At 34.8% G+C, this 15,793-nt stretch overlaps 1 long non-coding RNA gene across 1 annotated transcript in view; it reads right to left on the bottom strand.

Annotated features, from left to right (window-relative positions):
- The window catches only part of LOC113963175, a 28,720-nt gene extending 20,067 nt beyond the window's left edge, over positions 1-8,653 (bottom strand). Inside the window, exon 1 of the long non-coding RNA XR_003532674.1 lies at positions 8,449-8,653. This is a non-coding gene — a long non-coding RNA (uncharacterized LOC113963175). The remainder of the gene's footprint in view (positions 1-8,448) is intronic.
- Between the last annotated feature and the right edge of the window lie 7,140 nt (positions 8,654-15,793).

Raw genomic sequence — 15,793 nt, 5'->3', positions numbered from 1 at the left:
TCATAATGGAAAAAAAAAAGTAAAAAAGCAGAAACAGAATTAAACATTTTTGCATAATTTTTATACTGAAACAGAATAAAATTCCTAAACACCCTAAATATAATGTCTGCATAACTTTATGGTTATGGAAGACAAGAGCCAGTGGCATAAAATTTCTATATGCATAAAAAGTATAAGGTATTTGTCTCTTTATGTGGTATGCTAAAAAGGCACCTTTGATGTCTCAAAATTAGATATTCGGCTGATCTATTCTCTTAGGTAAACTTTCATGCCAGTATCACTGTGCTCTTTCAGGTGTTTTTTTCATAATAAATTGTGGATGTGCATGGGTCAACATGAATAAATAACAGGAATGTGTTTAATTACATATCGACAATTAAAGACTTAAACATATTTTTTTTTCTTTTTCTCTGTAAGAGATTTCCCTTTAACTCTTTTCACAAAATTCTTTGTTTTACTGAGTAATGATTAGGGAAGAAAGGACATTTTAATTCGTTTTAAGTATACATCAAATATAAAACTTTAGTCATCAAACTGAGACTAACAGAGGGTTCAATACTTGTGAATATAACAATATTCATTAGCTCTGTGAATGAAGAGAAGTTATTACTTCTTCCTTTCACTATGCAGCAAATTACTCTGGTAACGGAGGTCTGAGGAAACGCATAACAGACTTCGAAGGTAAAATATGTTTTTATTCTCAGAAGGTTTGTCTTGTGTGATTTGAAATCTCTGCTAGTAAGCTACTTTACCACCTACATTAACAATTGCAGCATAGAAGCAAAGGTCATGCTTTAAATAGCACAATAAAAAGTTCAGACCCCTTTCCTTCCTATGCAAATACCTTGACATTCGCTTTATATCAGATGGAATTTTCTTTTCCCTTGTTATTCAGACCAAGAAAATGAGCTCACTTTTTCATGTAGTTAGCTTTTTTGTACTGGAGTCTCCAGATATTGTTGTCAACAGTGAACAGGTAAAATTTTGTGCAGTTATTTTCATTATATATTTAGATATCTTAATGCTTTGTTCAAATTTATTTAGTTTACTTTTCTTTGCATTTATTTCTAACAGAACTTTTCTCTTTATGAGGTTGATATATCACTAATATTTAGAAGAATCTTCCTATACTAAGATCTTGCAAATAAAGTGCATTAAATATGTTCAGCTATAATAATAAAGTATGAATCATAATTTCAATGTAATATGGCTTCTTAGGCTCAGAATCAAAACTGTCCAAAAACAACTGTACAACTAATCCCATAAAGTACATTGTTTTAAGATTTCTAAGGCAACTATCTAGATGACATAAAAGTCAACTAAAAGAAACTCTACTGGACATAAAAGGGTGAGAGGAGAGGGGTGAATTGTTTGTATTGTTCTCTACTGACTGTTATAAAGTTTACGTAAGAATTAGGATTTAAGCTCTTCCTCTGTGGTTCATCTATTTCCATAAACAAATACTTAAAACATGCAAAATAAATGATGTCTGCAAACAAACATTCAGTCACAGGGCAATGTAAAATTCACTTTTCTTCTTCATGTTTCCACAAGCCCAATTAACTAAGATGTTAACTGGCAAAGATGTTTATTACTTTGCTCTTCTTATTTTTCTTTTTTTTTTTCTTTTTCCTCTTATTTTTTTCTTTTCCTTTTTCTTTTAGTTATTCTTTTTCTTTCTTCTTTTTTTTCCCTTTCCCTTGGATCTATTAATGAATTCTGTTAAACACATTCACAACAGAAGACAAATCATAGTTATGTAATATTTGTTGTGTCATGCTTTTCAGTTGTTCATCCTTTCCTCTCCTGTATATATTTATTACGTGACTGAAATACATGTATTTCCAGGGCATAAACTGAGACTGAGATATAACTGTAAAACAGAGGGTGTAAAGCTGAATGACATAATGGTTCTATCACGAAAAATACCAAATTTGTTTTAACACTGTGTAGGCAGAGTTCAAAATAATTTCATCCTTGCAAAGTTGTTCCAACAAGAATTCTGCTGGTTTCTTGAAGTGTTAGTTACATCTGCAAACAAACATTAGATTCAGTAGAGTTATCAAACATTTGGCAGAACTCTAAATTTTTCTTTCTTCTCTTTGTTCTAGATGAAGCCTCTCTGCAACATAATGACATATCACAGTGGCATCATGGTCCACATTAGGGTTAAAAAAAATCCCGAACTGATACATATTGCTTTTGGTAGCTCAGATCATAGGCTTGATCTATGTCTTAGTCCTGCAGAGATCAGTTTTACAGTTACATCTTCCTAAGCCAAACAAACTGGAAGAAAGGTGTTTTAAAAAGCATATTCTGTTATTGTGGAATTCTTTCACTAACCAAAATAAATTTCTCTTCAGCACCTCAGGACCTCAATGACTTCTTGAAAATGAGTGGTCCTACAATAAAAAGGAGAATAAATACAAGAATGGAAGGACAAACTAATCAAAACCCTGCTCCGGAATTAACTTGAAAAAATGTATGATGACATGACTAGATTTATGCCTCCTTAGAAGTCTTAGAAGCCAAGAAGACTTGAATAGAAATGCCTACTTAGAAATCTATAAATGAAAGGACAGACAATCAGCAGGAAGACTTATTTCTCACAGTAACAGGTTCTAAAGCAATGATTGTACAAACTCATTGCAATTAATTTATTCACTTCAGTAAGGAAGCTGCATTATGCCCCTACTCTCCACATCTTCTATCTGTTGTCAGCTGTGGGGCAGCCACAGGCTAATTGAGATTATATTAGGGCTAAAATAACCCATCTGTAGTGAATATTTATTTCTGAAAACATGGTTCCTAACTCATAATCTCTTTTAAGAGACTGTTGGCTGGTAGAGAAGGTCATGACTGCTGTATTTAATAGCTCTTAGTCATCTTTGGCAGTAAGAATTATGTATATAACATTTCATATGTATATGAAGCTGATTAGATGTACTTTTTGAAAAAACGTGAACGAATTAATTTTGTGAAAATATGGGACTAGTAGATCAGAGGAGTAATCTTGGAACACACCTGCCTGCATGATAACAGACCACCTAGTAGACAAAATCAATACAAACCCCAAACTCCTGCAAATTCAAAATTAACTTTGAAAAAGGAAAAGAATTTGTACAGTAATGAGCCATGGGAAAATAGAAAGAGTTCTTGTCCTGTAAGAGAAATTGGGAACTTACTGAGGGTTCAGGACTCACAGTGAACTGCAGAATAAAGAATGTTACAGAGTCCAGAATAACAGGTAGAGTTTTGTCAAGGTATGTTAATATTTCTTGTTAAGGAATATTGCTGCAAAGCTTTGTCTCAGAGGGCTGCTTTGGTATTAGAAACCTTGCCTTTGAGTTACACAGGGAAAAAAATTCATCAGAATAAAGTATTTTGTTGTTCAGAAACTGTGGAAAGTGTCAACTGATAATGAAAATCTTTTATAATGCCTAGGATTTAGAATGATAACTGAACAGGATGTATACTTGTTCAGATGCATATACTGAACAATTCCAATAAATGAAATAGATCCACTCATATAGAAAAAGTATAAGCTTCATTCTTGGTTAAATCTAAACCTAGGAAGATAAAGCAAGAATAGGTGAGCATGCATGAAACTGAATAATAGGAATGAAGATACACAGCAATCCTGAATCTGAAAAAAAAACCCCCACTTTATTTAAGGTGTGTTTTTTTACAATTCCACATTTGACCAAAAAAGTCTTTGAATGAAGAACTTTACAGAGACAACTTATAATTCTGTTCAATGTAAGCAAATTTGCTTAACATCTGAATTAATAGCTTTACGTAGTTTGTCCATTCCTTATGTACTTTGACTTCTACAGGTGAGTTAGAATGAATGTATGCCTAGAATGGTGCATAAAATGTTTGCTGGTCAAGTATTTAAAGTTAGCAATATGTTTCCTCAAAGTGAAGACTCAATCATACTCAAAGACATATTCGTATTCTAAACTTGCTTTTTGTATGTATTGTGCTTTCTGGGATCAGTCTAAATCAGCAGACATGAAAAAATTTCCCACTGTTTGCTATACTTTTGGGTAAAGATGTAGTGGAGGGTCTGTTAGGAAGAAGCTAATGGTTTGCATTGAGAGAAATATTCAGATTATGTTTAAAACATTTTGGGTTTCTAGTATAATTAAATTAAAATGCTTACTTTATTTATCAGATCTCTCTTGAAATGTTTCATTAATTAAATATATAGGCCTTTACGTTCATGACTGCACTGAGCATTTTCTTTATTTCAACCCAACATTTTTTTCTTTTATTCTTACCTTCAAGTTTTAATGAAAATAACTTAATTCTGCCAGTAATTTAAGTTTCGGGATACCCTAGAATATTTTCAGATGGTGAAAAAAATATTAGTTTTGTAGAGTATGACAGTAAAAATTCCCTTTTTTTTTTTTTTTTTACTAGGGATAATTTAAAGCACCTGTACCTGAAGAAGCAGAAGAAATGTGTTTAACTGTGGGAGCAGAGTGGGGGAAATCCTCCTATCACCACGGTAGCAAGTGGTCTTTGTCAGTGCGTGTGCTTATGTTTTGCATAAGAAGAGAATATGGTCATTTAAACTGCAGAGCTGTAATGTCATTTTGAAAATGCACTGGGACCAGACATAATGCACTGTTCCATGAATTCTGAAAGTGCAATTAAAAACAGACCAGTGATGACAGCAAGGTCTTAACTTGCTTACACTGAGGGCCATGAACATCAAATTTTTCAGCCAAGGGTGAAATAGCATCCTCATAATTAACCGGTCTTAGAAACTACAACATGCCAACTGCACCTAGTATCCCCAAGAAATTTTAGAATGGCACATTTCCCATAAAAATAATCTTTTTTTAAGATCACAAAAATTCACATCACTTGAGGGAACAATGTAGACATAGTAGAATGGCGAGACAAAACTTCCAGAAATGTGATGGAGAAGTACTCCTAAGATTTATCAGGTTGTAGTACCTGATATATATAGAAGCTCAACCCAAAATTCACCACCTGCATTTCAGAAAATATTGTCTCATGAGGCCAAAGCATCAACTACAAAATAAAATTAATAAATCTTGAAAGGTAAAGACCATTTGTATGGTGCAAAATTGAAGTCTAGTTATGGTCAATCTAATCCATTAATGCAGTTATTTACATGAATACAGAATCAATGACATTACTAGAACCACAGTGCAGTAAAGGCCCAGGTTATAATGACACTGAATGAATTTTATGTGAAGGTAAAATACCAGAATAAAGTCTTCTCTTGCAGACCACAGCTGTCACCACAAATTTTAAAAATAAAATCTGATTGTGAGTGTGGTGGATGGGTGCATAAATGTCACAGTTTTATTAGAACAAAACCCAAAGAAGTCTTTCCTCTCCTCGTCATTGCCTTATTCTGCCATACAAGAGAAGCAGTAATAAAAATAGATCCTCCAGTTTCAGGGCTTAGATATCTTCCTCTATATCTGTTTCACTCTTAATAATTCTTGAAGACTGGGTGATGACATCTGACTAAAATAGTTTCTTTCAGGTGGAATTACGTCAACCTTCCATAAATAGATTTTTGGTTTTTTCTTTATCTTTTCTGGATGTATCTTGCCTGACTTAAAACAATTGCCTTTTTTCATAGCCATGTGTTTTTCAAAGCCAACAGTTACTCCATAAGCAGTTAACCAAGTAAGTCTAATTCCTATTCAACTGCTTACATGCAGTGAGCTCCTAGCCTATATCAAAAAGTCTTGGTTTTAAAAATCATCTCTTTTACTTCATATTGATTATTGATCACTCTGTTATTAATATTATATGTTATATTCCTAGGGCATAGGAAGAAGGATATGGAATCCAAGTCGTTTTAGTTTTAAGGAGAGCACAGTTGTGCCATTAATATATTTCATCAGGAAATTAGCATTTTTCTACCACAGTCATTGACAAAAAGAATATAAAAAATATATCCCCCCAAATGTACAAATATTCTGATTTTTTTCCCATTATATTATCAGCACAAACTATGTTTATTTTTCTTTATATTTCTCATAGTTCTTATAATGCCCAGAAGAAAATGATTTGTCATGCGACAACACTAATAAATCCTATGTATTTTATCTGTATAAAGAAACAGATATTTTATCAAGGAATAAAACCAGAGTGTGTCAAAGTCTACCTTTGAGAGGTTTAATGACATTTGATCTAATTTGTAATTTTGATCTATAGTTTTATTTCTTCTCAGTTCCTCAGGTCAGCATTAGACCATCTCCCAACTTTTTTCCCCTCAGATAAAAATTTCTGTGTGGTTCTGAAAGTAAGTTAAGCTTCTATACTGTAACACAGAACAGAGTGTTCAATTAGTTCTGATTTTCACCTATCTTAGGCCTCTGAGATTAGCTGTATCACAAACGTAATTGCTTTCCTGAGCCCAGGAAAACAGAAAATTGTAGATTTTTTGGTGAAAAATCTGAGATAAAAACATGGTAGGTTTTACGTGTACACACCATGGATCCAGTCTAAAACCTAGATTTTCAAGCTTAAGCAATTTTTTAAAAAGTAGGGAAAAGGTGGGAAAAGACAGCAATTATTTTCCTGTAGGACCTTTTTTCACTTGGAAAATTTGAACTGAGTGGCCTCAGTAGGAGATACTTCCTTCAGCCATCTTTTTCTAGTAGACAAATCTACGACCAAAAATCCTCAGGCCTTTTTCTTTATGAAAAGAGCTGAGGAGGCATATATGCTGAAGATCATGTTCTACCAGAAATCATAGTCCACATATGCAGACTGTAGTTAACTAAATTCATCAGATTTAATTCATAATGTCGTATATGAAGAAAAAGTGAATTAAATTATGCAAGTAATTGAAAAAATGGTAAAAAATGTACTGAAACAAATATGAGCATCTAAATTGCATGTTTTTTCCAACCCAAGAACTGCTTTCATGAAAATCCAACCAAATTTCTTTTGAATGATGCAAAATGAACACTTTTTCTAAATTTTGTTTTGAGAACTGTTTATTTAAATATTTATAGTTAACAATACCTTCCACATTCAGACATTAAAAAGAACATGTAAAAAAAGATATTTTTTTCTCCATTATATTGTTTCAGAGAAGTCCCCATGGAGTTTGCTTTCCACTTATTAGCAGTTTTTGCAATCTGAAAATAGAAGGCAAATACAAAAAAAAAATATTTCCCACTTGGAAAATACTTTCCCAATCATGAAAATTCCAAAGAGAGGAAAATCTTGAATATATTTGAAAGCTCTTCCTTTTGAGGGGATCATTAGTCACAAAGAGTATTTTATTAATGATGAAATCTGTTCATCAGCCTCACTCTACTAAGCCACTTGGGCATTCCACACCATTGTGAAAGCTAAAGGCTAAAACCTGAAGCCAAAGAATGCTAAAAAACACAGGACAAAAATATAGCAAATATTTGGGAAGATTATTCTCTTCCTTCTGTTCCTAGTCTCTGCTTATTCTTCCCTTTTTTCTCTTTAACAAAAAGACTTTAAAATGGACTGCGACAAAATTATTTGGCTCTATGTTTCAAATCTCTTTTCACAAGTATTGTTTTCTTTTTCTTTCCTTTCTGTTTCAAAGACATTAAACCCATATATAGATGTATTATTAGTTTTTCTTTGCAACTTATTACACTCCACTTTCATCTGTTAGTTGTAACCCTGAGTTATTTATATCTCTTGTCATTTAAATAAGCTTTTTTATTATGTAAAAGCACTTTAAAAAAATTTCTTTTTGATTGCAGAGTCATTCTGTCTTCGATCTAATTTTTTAGAAAGTGTCACCTAATGTAAACAAAAGCATTTTGTGGGTTTTTTCATTGTCAGCATCACTTTTAAATCTTCCTACCAAGCTATGCCAATATTCAACCAGCAAGTCTTTACAAGCTGGTAAGTAGCAGCCTAATCTGCCAGACAAGATCCATCCAAATCCAATTCTCTGCTTAAGGTCATGGGTATTAAGAGATCTCCAGCATGACTTGCCTTTTTGTCTCTAGAATTCATTAAATATGAGATTTTCAAGACGTGATGCAGTCTGAATTTCCTTTCCTAAACTTCCTTTAGTTTTTCAAATTCTAAAATGGATCTACTTTTTATGTTGTTTTCATTTCTGCTTCCATATAAATCCAAAAGAGGTGCAATTCCCAGACATTGTTCAGGCTAACCTCCCACTTTTTTGAGCAGAATATCTCCTTGTGTTCTGAGCATGGGTCACAGAAATTGTAGGCAAAACAACCTTTCTCTGCACCCATCAGCCAAGCTTATTTATCTAAGCCTAATGAGGACAGAGATCACTGAGCTTCAGCACTGACTCCCATCATGATCTACCTGTTTAAACAGTGAAGGTTGCCCCTATCAGCCTCAAACTCTGCCTCTTAGGCCATCTCAGGTGATGAGAATCTTCCAGTGCGGTTAGTATCAGAGTACTAATTTGCTGGATACCTTTTCATATTATAGAGATGAAAAGGCTTAGGGAGACTTCCTCATTTTGAGACTTCAAACCTTGAAGAAGCTTGCAGAGCTCTGTTATGTAATGGTCTTTTTATTAATCCAAACAATGGCATTCGTCTTGTGACGCAGAAACCACCAAGCGACCTTCTCAGAGAAAGGATTTCTCCAGTGTTAGGAGATCTCCTGGCTGTACCTGTACTGATGGAAGTTGTCACTATGACTTAAAATTTATCAATGTCCATTTATCCAAGAAGAAGTTACAGTGTCCAAGACTTGCACATGCACACCTTATCTTAGCACAAACCATCTCTTTTTCTTTACAGATGTTGTTTCTTAGATCATGTATGCTCTCAATTTAAGGATTAGTTGACTGAATACTGTCTGTCATTTGCACTTCTCACCAGCTGATCAGCAAACACAGCAGCAAAATAGCCCCAGCTTATCTATCAGCCCTGTCAGTAACAAGCAATGAGCACAGAATTAAATAAATGGCTCTTGGCTGTGGCAGTTTTTGTAACAGTTCAGTTGTAAGGAAAACATAGCAATTCCTGACCTGTGTACTCTCCTTTAAAGTCTGTTTTACTGAGGTGAGAGTTCAAAGGAATTGCCAGATACAGAGAACCTTTGCTCTTCTCCTACTTTTTGTTCTGCACTTTGATCACCACTTTTGGACTCTGTTTTGAACTATTCCCAGTGCATCATAGCTTTGTGTCACTTTCATGGCTTTTACCTTCTCTGTTTCCCAAAACCATTAGGAACCAGGCACTAGGAAGAAAGTAGGTGATTAGGATAGATGCTGGTGTGTCTCTTCTAATCGGTGAAGATCATAGCAAACTAAACATGAGTAACAAGAGGACTACATTGCCCCCAGTAATTGACTAGAAGAGATGTGATTTAATTCTCTTTTTCTTAACTGATACAGTGTATTGCCGCAGTTAGATTTAAACCTAGAGGCAGTCACTTTCAGCTAAATCAAAGCAGAGTGAGAACAAGTACAGATACAAGCAGTGGTGCAGTTCAACATATTAAATAAACTTAGCTAAGGTAATCTGGTGCAACTTTCATGTGTAGTCATGTCAGTAGAATTTTCTATGGTAATTTTAGTTTCAAAGAATTCATTTTAAATTCTTAGTTTTGAAAGGCAGAAGTAAAAGTCATGACATCGTAGGTTGGTGTTCTGATTAAAAGTAGACAATTGAGCCAAAGCTCAGTAAAGTATATAATGGGGTCTGCGTTCAGGGTTTACAGATTTTGTATTTTACTTTGCAGTAGAGGAGAGGAGGTGAAGGTGAAAAGCTAACTGAAACAGTATGCAGATTAACCTGAAAGATAGAAAGGTAATGGCATCCAGAAGCCCTGGAATACTTTTTCTGTTCGGATTCACATATATCTAGGCACACAAGGGATACTATTTCTACCCAAAGTGTCATTTGATACCATCTCCAGAAATGAAGGCTTGAGAATGAGAAGTGTAGTCTTGCCAGAGGCAGATGGAGGTCAGACTGGGATTTGAGGACAAGGTTCAGTTGTCAAATTCCATGCTCCCTTCTAGGACCTTTCAACATAGCTCATTGGAGGTGCCAGGCATAACAGCACAGCTGAACAGAGGCGCTTGCCCCTTTGTAAACCTTGGTCACAGTGCAAAATAGAAGAAGGATATACCAGGGCTACAGGGATCACAACAGCGAAGGAAAAAGGGATTGGAAGTATGAAGGATCAAGATCATTAAGCTGTTTCTTTTTTAGTTTGAGTGCAAGTCATGCTTTTAAGCTCTTTCAAAAATTAGTTAGTTTTGCGATATGGATATCCAATCAGAATGGACTAATCAAGAGATTTTCACTAATAATCTGGCTGTCACCAACTGAAAATGACTAAGCAAAAAGATCACAATATTTTCTTGATTCTAAGCCAAGGATAAAATACAGATGCACTTGTATATTTTATCAGACAAATATTTTTCACAAAGGTCAATATGTTTGTAAAAGACGGCCCTAAACATCCCTTCCCCCACTCCAAAAAAAAAAAATCCAAAAGACCCAAACAAATCAAACAATAAAAACAACTTGGTGATCTTATGGGTATTTTTAGAATGCAGAAAAAATGTAAAGACAATTATGCAATAACTTTAAACTAAGAGAGCCTATTTTAACAGGAGAGATTATAAGAGCTCAGAGGCATGAGGATTTAGCCTAGTAAAACAAAGACTGAGAGGATATATAATTGTTTTCTATAGATACATTAGTATGGGCAAATTGCAGAGAGGGAGAAAATCTATTCAAGATAAGAACAATGCTGGCAGGAGAGCAAATGCATATTCAGCAGCCGTGAACACACTTGGGTTGAACTATCAGAGAAATGAGGATTTGGAAAGTTTCCTGTAAGGAACTTTGTGGGCCAAAATGAAGCTTATTTTATATGAAACTTGCAAAGTTTATGAAAAATAAAAGCCTTCAAATGTGGAATATTGGACTAGATGATCCCTGAAATTCCTTTCAGTCTTTATTCCTGTGTACATTAAACGTAGTAATAATTTGATAATTTGGGATTACTAAAACATAAAAGTAATGTGACAATTTGGCAGCTTACCGTAGACATTGAGTTTGAATAACAGAATAAGCTAGAGGAAAACCTTTTCTTGTCAAAGTGAATGAAACAAAATGAAAAGTATGAACTGCATAAAGATTTTTTTCATCTAAGCAACATTCAAATTGTAAATTCTTAAATTATGTTATTTTGTTAAGTGCGTCTTATTTCTGTAACAAATTTGCATAAAAAATTTGAATCCTCACTTACCTTGTGATTTTTAGCTGTTAATTTGGTGGGACACACACCCAAGTCCCATGTCATGAAAACAAGTAGCACATTAACACAAAGTGCAGATAACTGAAAAATGTAGGTGATCTTCAACATAAAACAAAATTATATATTCTGGTTCTGATTCTGTATTTGAGATTAAGGTATGGTGCATCTGAATTGTGGCCATGATGGCTGAAGTTTAGTCCCTGGCAGCCTTAATTCTTATGATAAGAGTCAGGTTTTAAAATTATTATCTCCACTGTCACATATAAGCACTTCCCAGCAAATTCCTCCACAGGTTACTAGAGAGTTAGCTATTATGTTTCCATCACCCCACAAAAGCCAAGCTGTGCTTCACAAAGTCTGAATCTTTCTTATATACACATCCCATGCAAAATAAGTCATAGACTCAGTTTTTTGTTACCTGAAATGCCACTGAACACCGGACGAACCACTGAAACTGTGCGCATGCTCTTAGATGCTCTAGCAACAGCGAGATTATTTGAACCACGTTTTAATCCCTGCATCACATTCTCACTTGTACCGTGGGCTGGTACATAGCATTAAAGAAGCGCATACGTACATTAATTTGTTTGACATTGCAATCATGACAGCTTTTGTAAGCCATAGGGGCAAGGCAGGGCCATTGCTGGAGAATGCAGGTTCTGGATACAACCAGGTGCTGGGGAAAGGAACATGCCACGTCAGGTAGCACTGAAAGAGAGAGACCATACAGCTCAGTTAGAGCTTCTTACTTGATTAAGTGTCTGAATCTTGCTAGCTATTTTTTAAATATATGTATATATAAAAAAGAGAAAGGCAACAGAAAACAAGGATTATAGCACAGCATTTTCTCAAGGGCAGTAGATCTCTTCCTCACTTCAAATGAAAGCTTTATTTTTGTCTTTGTGATAGCTGTATTGGACATAAATCATATCAAAACTAGGGACCAGCCATTTTCTCTCCCAAGAGAACCATTATCCTTACTTGAAACAAATCTTGTTCTGCACATAGCATCAACCTGAACACAGCCAAGGAAGTTGTGCAACACTCTTAAATAACCCTTTCATGTAAGGTCACAAGGAGAAACTCTTAAGGTAGCTAGGGACTTTGAAATCTCTTAACTAAATTCCATGCCGTGTCTTCAAATTAGGAGTGTGAATTAAATGAATTTCAAGTGAAATGAGATTAAAGCTTACCATAATTTCAGTTTGTCTGAAGGGCTGAGCCAAAATTTTTTTGGCATATACATATCAACATTGCTGGATGGAATCTCACAGCCAACAAAACAATAATTGGTATTGATGCTTAAAATGAATGAAAAAATTCTCCAAACAACGTTAATATAGATAAGATATAGAGCAGCTCTTTAATGAAGGCCTTCAGGTGCACACAATACATAGGTGCACACCTACATACAGAATTCTTACACTTTTATATCTTTAACTAATTATCATATCTAGTGGGTACATCCAAACCTAAAACCTCTTTTACACTAGTACCACCCTCAGAACTGCCCCACTGGAGCCCTTACAAGGGTCCTAGGCCTTCTATCCTGTTTTGTCTACTATATATCTTATTATTCTGGTCCAGGTGCACGTCTCAACAGAATGTCCCTGCTAAAGTCTATTGCCTTGAAAAGATGGTTAAAAGATAGTTAAACCAAAGCTCAGGAATGTGACACACAAACCATGTGAAAGTAACTGTCCAAAGTGAAAGAAAACTACACAATTAAATTAACATTTAGAAAAAGCTAAAAATCTTTAGGCATCATTATAAAAAAATAAAGCCAGGCAGAGCACAGACATTTCTGACATGAGTTTATTCTACATTATCCATTTTAAAAAAAATCATAGAGAAACAACAGCAATTGAAACATAACATGACCAGTTTTAAAAGAAATCCTAAGCTAAAAATCATACTAAAAAGCAGAGTGGAATCATGGAAACAGGACTATTATGCAATGATACGAAGAAATCTATCATTGTTTTTCTTTCTGCTGTTTTCATTCATTCAGATAATATTCAGAATGCTGCTATGATTTTTATTAAATTTCACAGAAATTTGGAAGAATATAAGACTATTTTAAGAAGGCTAAAAGTCTCCTCTTTGTTTCAAGAGTGCCTCTTTCTCATTTGCCACCACTGGTGAAATACCGTGAAAGAAGACATAGAAGTATCATAGACTCATAGAATTGTTTAAGTTTGAAAAGACTTCTAAGATCATGGAGTCCAACTAGAACTACCATATTTACTACTAAACCACAAGTGCCACTTCTACACATTTCTTGAACACATCCAGGGATGGTGATTCCATTTTTTTTCCCCTTCATTTATGGACATTGAAATACTTAAAGCAAGATATCTCAACATTACATTATCTTGGTTTGGGCAGTTCATGCACGATCTTATTGCTGTTTCATTATCATTTTCTGTTGTTACTCTGTTATTCAGTTGTTTGAGAGGTGACAAGCCAATTTTTCAAGTTATGTTAAAAATCAAAGGAAGTAAAGATTGCTTTCTTCAAATGCCACTTGTGCAGTATTGAAAAAATGATTAACTGGTGTCTTAATTTTCCTGGTGGTTTAGTCATAGTAATGGTAAATTGATGAGGAAATGAACTCAGTGCAAACACTCCATTCAGTTGAAAGATGCTTATTTGAGTGTTAAAAACTTTTACATCAATGTTACTTTGAACACACTACACAGAGCACTGTTAAATTACAATTTAGCCTTTTTTTTGTGTGTGTGTGTGTGTGTGTGTGTTTCTCTTAGCCCAGAATAAACTGATGACAATTTGAAGATGTTAGTTTCTGTCATGAAGGGACGTGCTATCATGCATGTCTGACAGAGCTGGATCATGCACAGGGCAGTTACCACAGAGCAGATGTCACACAAAAAACTCACAACAATGCTTATATGATGCCAATAAATCATACTGTATTTGTGTGAACTTCTAGTATCTTTCACAATGAGCACAATTCTTCTATAATATTTTTTTTTTCACCATTGGAGGACAAAATCTAGAAATAGTCATCTACAAAAAAGCTTTGAAAGAGCAAATAATAAAAATTGTTAATATTGTCTTTCTATGCGTGGGTTTGAACCAAATTGTTAGATGGATTTAAATTTAAAAAATAAAACTAACATCCATTCATCTTTACCATATCTAGAGTTATGAAACCAAAAGAATAATTTAAAATATTTAATTAAGTGTCCTGGAAAAACAATTTTTCAGTAAACATGGAAGCAGAGCTGTAATTCAAATGAACTAATTCAAACTAAAAACCAGCACCTCCTTCCCTCCAAAATATCTAATTGGAAATATAAATGAACATAGCAAAGACAAAAGTTTAACAAGCTATTCATACAAGCTTTAAGAGCTTCTTGCCATGATGTCTTCTCAGGTTGAGTCTTAGAAATTTGCATTACTGGGGGATTTAGATGATTACTACTGTAGGATAAAAGACAGGAGTAAGTGTCTTCTGTATTTGGGTTCAACATCCAAACAGGATGTGAATGCTTGCCTTATTGAAAGAAAAGAATAACCCTTCTGACAGTAATCTTCAACGTGACTTTGAAAAGATTATTTACTAATCCAAATGAGTTTAGTTTTCTGACTGACAGCTATTTAAAAAGATTAAGCAAAGTGTATCTGATCACAGCTTTTCATGGTAAAACATATGGATTGTAAGACATCATGCAATTATTTACTAGAGTTAAGTACACTGGTATTGAGGAGATACAACACCTGAGCTTCATGCTGCCCCTTCCTTAATCCCTTCACTGATTTGCCCGATCAATAGCCAACTCTTTCAAAGCTGACTTCAAAGCTCAACTCTCCTAAGTGCTTATTAATGCTATCTGACATGACTGCTGTCTTCACTACCTCCCTCCATCCTAGTCTACATGATTAGTACACTACAGTTTCCCACAGCCTGTAGTGTACCCTTATCCTTTTGGAAAGGCAAAGTATGTTGGAGCCTTCTAGGAATTACTGCAGCAAAATGATAAAGCAATATTACAAGGTTATTTTAAAAAGGCCAGTAACCTACTTTGGAGGCTTTTTGGGAACATCTGTGTGGAAAAGCGAAGAGAGTAGATGTGCATCACTTATGCACAGCATCCTGACCAGGCTATAGCTCCAGTCCAGAAGCTTCCTAGTGTAAATGGAGCAGCTTCACCAAGATGAATGAAGAAACCCATTGTCTGTGGATGCTGAAAACACCCAGTGTTGACCTGAGGGAATGGCCTAAAGCTGTGTCAGAGGGGGTTTAGGTTGAATGTCAGGTTCTTCACCCAGAGGGTGACTGGATGCTGGAACGGCTCCCCAGGGAGCAGCACCAAGCCTGACAGAGTTCAATAAGTATTTGGATGGTACTCTCGGGCACATGGTGTGACTCTTGGGGATAGTCCTGTGCGGGTCCAGAAGTTGGACTTGGTGATCCCTGTGGGTCCCCTCCTATTCTTTGATTCTGTGATTCTTTGTTTTTTCACATTGCACACTTCTAAGCTGATGAACATCTATTGACATCAATGGT

This window comes from Neopelma chrysocephalum, unplaced genomic scaffold (genome assembly GCF_003984885.1).
Source record: "Neopelma chrysocephalum unplaced genomic scaffold, ASM398488v2 Primary Assembly neopelma1_22, whole genome shotgun sequence".
NCBI lineage: Eukaryota > Metazoa > Chordata > Aves > Passeriformes > Pipridae > Neopelma > Neopelma chrysocephalum.
This window is presented reverse-complemented; position numbering and strand designations above follow the sequence as displayed.